Below are 6,662 nucleotides of genomic sequence, written 5' to 3' on the forward strand. Positions count from 1 at the left end.
AGTAGGATAGGATCAGTCGTGCTTGGAGCCTGGAAGAACAGCCACCCATATTGTGCTCATCAAACTGTGTTTTAGAATGGGCAAAGGTCTTGTTTAGATGCGTAAACTTTTAGATGTAAAGTATTATAGTATTTTTATTTGTATTTGATAATTATTGTCCCATCATAAGTTAACTAAGCTAAAAAATTTCGTCTCGTAAATTATAGACAAACTGTGTAATTAATTATTTTATTTAGTAAGATTTAATACTTCATGTATGCGTTCAAAAATTTGATGTGATGAAAAATCTTATAAAATTTTGGAATTTCGAAAATAACTAAACAAGGCCATAGTTTCCTTCGGTTCCTCTTCCCAGAAACAGAACAGGATCGCATCTTCGATCAGCGGGAGCCGGAGTTTCAGCTTGATCGATCAGTTTGCCAGTAATCTTACGCGGATAATGCAACACTGCTTTGCAAGGTGGAAAGAAGAGACACCGGAGCGGTTGCATGCAGATACGCGAAACGAGTGTCTTGGGAACGGACAGCACTGAAACAAAAGGTATTTGCATATGTAACGCGTATGCAGAGGACTAGAACGCGGACAAGTGGTAGGATCCCTCTTCTTCATTTCCACGCCAATGGAGAAGGAAGTGGGCACCTCCAACAGGAAATCACACAAAACCACTACTTAATCTTGGAATATGTGCACAAGACCACTCCACTCTCTAAATGGTGAGGTGCTACTGCTACCTGACCCAAACTCTGAAATAAAGTAGAAGAACTAACTAATTAAGCCACTCAAACGGGGAAGAACATCACAAAATCTGGAGCAGAAGAACTGACCATCTCGTAGGATCAACATCAGTCGTCAGGTTCACCAGACGTGTTTTTTCGCCGGCTTACGAACATGTAGGCCACAGAATCCCCTGCGCTAAACCTGATGATTTACTTATCTCACTAGTACATAAAAAGCGGAGACATGAATGACACACAGGCTGTGCATGTCAGACCGAGCTCCTTAAAAACATTATCACATAGGAGTATGTAAGATGAAATGATAATAACACCGACACTTAATTTATTTCTCAGGCTAGCGACATGCATGGAGCCTGTAGCATGACACAGTGACGAAACCAACTAGTACATGCATGGAGATTGATCATATCAGGACAGCCCGTGTCCTGCTTCTCATTACTATTTGAACATTAAAAATTAAAAGCGGAAGACATGCATGCATGGAGTGCTTGATGAAGCCTTCATTATGAGTATTCTTGTGACGAGAAGCAACACTTGCTGGCACTAGTTCTCGGTCACGTATGCTCCAATCTGATCGAGAACTTGGCCAACACGGCCATAGAACCCCACAATGCTGTGGTTGCTCGGGGGCTGCACATGGAACGGAGTATTGCCCATGGAGTGTTTCCCGTATGGCCCGTAGGTGCTGACATTGGTGACAATGGTCAGCGATGTCACGACAGTAGTGTTCCCTCCGTAATTACCAGTTGCCCCGTAGATCACCATCACACTCTCCGAAGGACCGAACTGTATGGTCTGCAATAAGGAAAGGGATGGGCGTGTGATTATTATATCGCCATGTCAAGGGGTTTGGACTGAATGTATAAATTAAGTAGCGTGCTATAATAAATTAAAATCTACTCACCGGGTACTCAGACTTTCCATTGCTACCACCCCACGGACCAACAGTCCGCTTCTGGCCAGCTTGGTCGATGTAGGAAAACGCAATGGATTGGATGAAATCGTCAGCGTAGATGGTTAGGCTTTCAAGGCGCTGAGGTAGTTCTCCATCTTGGAGTTCGTAGGCTTTCCCTCCATTCCCACCCCACGGCCCAATCTTCTGGACGGGCTTCTGTATGTAAAATAAGTATGTCACAATAGATCGAGTCAGAAGGCATATCGTCGTAGAATGATAAACTACTCACACACACACACACACACACACACACACACACACATATATATATATATATATATATATATATATATATATATATATAATCTATCTATGGTTAGGTCAACATGATGAATGTCTCTCACCGGCTTTGGTAAGGTGAGGCACACAACACGAATGCGAAGCTCGTTGATAAGCCCTCCGGCAACGGTCTGAATCCTTTTATACTTGCAAGTACCTTGTGCATAAACAAACTCCCCAGTGCCCCCTACAACTGCCCAATCACCTTCATCTCCACTACTCGCGGGGCCAATAATTCCTTGCACACTGAGGGTGGACCCCTTGAACCTGAGTCAAAAGTTTGTAAATAGCGGACCCATGTTAGAGATCTCCATCCGGCCAGAGAAAGCATCGACCATCTAATACTACAACTTAAAAGAAAAAAAGAAAAAAAAGACGGGCGAACCTCTGATCGGTGAACGCTATATATGATGGAAGAGAGATACCAGCTTTCGCTGCTCTTCCTTGCGGCGATGCCGACGCCCTGCAACCGCGCAACAACCGTTGAAACGGTGTCTGGAGAACCGCGCAGATCCCAGTCCGTAACGTTTGTGGAACCAAAATGGTTGGGGAGTCCGCTCTTCGCCGGCACGATGTTGTACTCGTTGCTGCACATCTGCTGGTGCGCGTAGAGGTGGAAGACATGCTCCTGCTGCTGCACCTGTGACCTAACGGGCGCACAGGTCTGGTAATAGGAAGGGTTAGCCATGGCCACCACTCTCACAGGAATATATTTGTGGGATGCTTGCTTGTGATGTCTAGTAGCTAGGGTGCTTGTGTGCGTTGGCTGTGGAAAGGGAAGGGGACAATTTATAGGCGTTTTTGGATGTGGCCACATCCGCGCGGGCGGGGGGGGGGGGGGGGGGGGGGGGGGGCGTTCAGAACCACTAGCCGACTATCTTGTTTTAAATTTGGAGTGGCAGCACAAATTTATACAGCTCAGCGTCAACTATCTAGTTTTAATCTCAAAGAAGATTAGGCATTTCATAATAATTTGCAGTTTAGCCACATTTTCATACTCAGCATATTTTCATTGCAGATAGTTTTTAAGAGTCAAATCCTTGCAGGAGGTCGCGGGCTGGGCACTTTCACTGCTAAAAAATGATTTACCGCGACTTTTTTAAAACACCTCCGTGGCGGGCAGGAACTATAAGCACTTCGGTTAATGATATTCATTAACCAAGACGGTCATTTTTTTAACCAAGGCAGTTAGAAAAATAGCCTCGTAAAATATATTAATCGAGGCGGTCACCATTAAAATAACCACATCGGTTAATAGTCCTATTTTCAGTGGCGGCACTTGTAAAGGCCTGTTTTGGTTAATAGACCAAGTCTAGACGAGACCCACGTAAGCCCATTTGCCGAGAAGGGGTATATAAAGAAGCAAACTCTAACTCTCCTTCCTCCCTCTTCCAGATCCCAGCCGGCCTCTCTCTCTCCACACACACCTGCCACCCGTCCGGCCCCCCCACAAGCCGTGCCGCCTCCCTCCGCCAGGCGCGCGGTGTCGTGCGGCCGCGGCGGGCGAGCGGGCGGCGCTCAGCTGTGGCGGGCCAGTGCGCGGCGTGCGGCCGCGGCGGGCAAGCGGGCGGCTCTCGGTGCGCGGCTACTGCGAGGCGCTCCTCCTCCTCCACGTGCTGGATCCGGTGCCGTGGACACCGGATCCGCTCGAGCAGGGGCCCAATCTGACCTCCCCTGGCGGCGGCGCGAGCAGAGATGGAGCGGCGGCGGCCTCCCCCATGGATGGACATGGCGGGCCTATCCACAGGCTTTATATTTTTTTGGTTTTTCTATTTGATTTACTGAGGCGAGCAAGCAACCGCCTCGGAAAATAAGTCTGCCATGACTTTGGGCCCGAGGCGATTGGGGTTGCCCGCCTCGAAAAATCTCTTTTAACCGCCTCGGTTAATTTTTTTTGTAGTAGTGATTTCGGCAGGTTCAATAATGTTTTTAGTTATAGCAATGTATGGACATATGTATATTATGTCCAAGTTAGCTCGTGGATATCAATGACTCTTAAAATATCATGTCTTGCCGATACTATGTATATTATTTTTTAAAAAAATTACCACCCGTAGCAAAGCATAAGTATACATCTAGTGAAATAAAAAAAAGACATCATTCTTGGAACGGCTCACTTTTTATCCCGGATGTTGTCTTGGCTGGGACTAAAGGGTTAGTTAGTCTTGCAATTGGTTCGAAGCTACAACCGGGATTAACAGGTACCACAACTTTTTGTCCCTGTTGATGATTAAAAATTGTCCTTAGTCCCGGTTGACTGCTCTAACCACAACAAAAGGCCCCACCATCCTCCTCATTGCTTTTTTTTTATGAAACAGGAGGGGAAACACCCCAACTGGCCCATCATTTTTGTGCAAATGGGCAAGTAATGAAGAGATATTCCAAACTCTTCCACATTTTGATTGCAGCAAATACAGTTATACGAAGGCAAGATCATATTTTTTTCTTAGGAGCTCTTTTGTGCTTAGTCTGTCTTTGAGGAGAAGCCAAAAAACACCTTATGTTTATTTTGACAAGATGACTTGCACAGCCACTTAAAAGCCGGGTGAACCAATATATGACCTGGTAGAATCGGAATTAAAATTTTCATTCGTTTAGGCTCAAAGGTAGCCGGGGTAAATATGCAGAAACAAAGATCCTTTGTGTGCTTGTGTGTGTTCAAGGGGGAACAGACGCTCAGCCACATGGCATGCCCGAGCTCATTGACTGATCCTGATCTGCTACTGCACCACCGCACTATCTCGTGGCAAGTGCGCTGTGTACGTCCATCCATCGTTGCTCAGCCCACTGTCTCGTGGCCACTCACACACAGCCCCATAAAAAGCCAAAGTTCTCGGAACCATCATCGTTAATGAAGATGCTCACGGTTTTCAAGACGCTGTCACCAGACCTGCCACACTGCCAAGTGCCAACACCATCATTGGGGTCACTGTTTCATCACAATGGCTGTGTGTGCTACATCTGGCACCGGCTCAGTGCCCATACATACACACAGGTCTTGTTTAGATCAAACTTAAAAAAAAATTCGATAGAATCTTGCTAATTTGAAGTACTAAATAAAGTTTATTTATAAAATTTTTTACACAGATGGGTTGTAAATTGCGAGACGAATCTAATGATGCTAACTCATTCATGATTAATTAATAATTAGCGGATGGTTACTGTAGTATCAATGTTGCAAATCATGGATTAAGTAGGCTCATTAGATTCGTCTCGCGATTTACAGCCCATCCATGCAAAAAGTTTTATAAATAGACTCCATTTAGTACTTCATGCATGTGTTCAAATATTCGATGTGATGTTTTTTTTGGGTTTACGGGGTTTACAGAGTCTGATCTAAACAGGGCCACACTCATTGGTCAATCCGATCCAAATGCTACCCAAGGTTCTCATGCATTGCTCGCTGTGTCACGACGACCACCAAACCCAGTCGTCACCCCCTCTCTTGCCGTCTTGCGTTAGCTAAACATTAGATCTTGCATTGTTTAGGACTAAATATTACTTTTAGCTGGGGCTTGTTAGGTTTCTTTATTCTAGATCGACACAAGATCGAGTCTGCACACTATATCGGGTATGGGGAAAAGATTCTAAGTGGATCAACAAGTAGTTTATGTCCTAGATCTATTACAACATTGAGAGAAAGAGAGGCAGAGGGTTAGCAAACCATCGTTTGGGATCGGCGCGGAGGAGCTCGAGCCCTAGTGCGTCATGGCTTCGACGGCGGCGATAAAGTCGGTGATGGAGAGGCACGGATGTAGCGGTGCAGGAGCCCGACGCGGGTAACAGTAGCATTCGGATCTCCACCGGCACTGCCTAGGGACGGAGGTCGCGGATCGGGTCGTCGTGGCGGCGCTTCCCGTCGGCTTCGCGCTACCCTAAATCAGTAGGGTCTGTGGGGTGGGTTCTGGCGGCGGCGAACTTGGGGTACCGCACCACGGGTCCCACCCCTATTCTATATAGCGCTGGCGGCAGGGACCCACCAGCCATAACGGGCTAGACGCCCCCGATCAGGGCGCATCAAGGGGCTTTGGCCCAATCTTTGGATTGGACTGGATATCAACTCTAACATTCTCCTCCTTGATCTCTCGTCATTCTTATACTTGTTCTTTATCTGAGTTTGGTCCATTTCATCACAGATCAGTGTATAGGACGTGCCTCGTCATGATAATTGTTACTGTCAGATTAATAGCCACGATCACTTTTCCGATCTGAAACAGAGTCTTATTCTTGGGCCCTCTTAGTCCAGGAATCATAGGCTTTCCCTTAAACCCATGCCAGCTAAGTGTTCTCTGAACACATTGGGTGTTAGGCCTTTTGTAAGCGGATCCGCTAACATATGATTCGTTCTGATATGTTCCAAACAAATTGTTTGATCCTAAACTTGCTCCTTAACAACATAGAACTTAATGTCGATGTGTTTGGCAGCACCACTCGACTTGTTGTTATGAGCATAAAATACTGCTGGCTCATTTTCGCAGTATAATTTCAGTGGTTTTTCTATACTGTCGACCACTCTTAAATCGTGTATGAATTTTTTAAGCCATGTGACCTGCCCGGAGGCCTCGTAATATGCTACAAATTCTGCATACATCATGAAAGATGCTGTAACTGACTGTTTAGAGCTTTTTCACGATATTGCTCCTTTTGCAAGAGTGAAGATGTATCCAGAAGTGGATTTTCTATCATCTGCA

At 45.9% G+C, this 6,662-nt stretch overlaps 1 pseudogene across 1 annotated transcript; it reads right to left on the bottom strand.

Moving 5' to 3' along the window:
• Positions 1–1,026: 1,026 nt before the first annotated feature.
• On the bottom strand, positions 1,027–2,733 carry LOC120644908 (annotated as a pseudogene). The gene is made up of 4 exons (XR_005663984.1): positions 2,357–2,733; positions 2,037–2,238; positions 1,642–1,848; positions 1,027–1,532 (listed from the first exon to the last, which is right to left on the bottom strand). The product of XR_005663984.1 is annotated as a jacalin-related lectin 35-like (transcript).
• Between the last annotated feature and the right edge of the window lie 3,929 nt (positions 2,734–6,662).

The sequence above is a fragment of the Panicum virgatum genome, chromosome 8K (genome assembly GCF_016808335.1).
Source record: "Panicum virgatum strain AP13 chromosome 8K, P.virgatum_v5, whole genome shotgun sequence".
NCBI lineage: Eukaryota > Viridiplantae > Streptophyta > Magnoliopsida > Poales > Poaceae > Panicum > Panicum virgatum.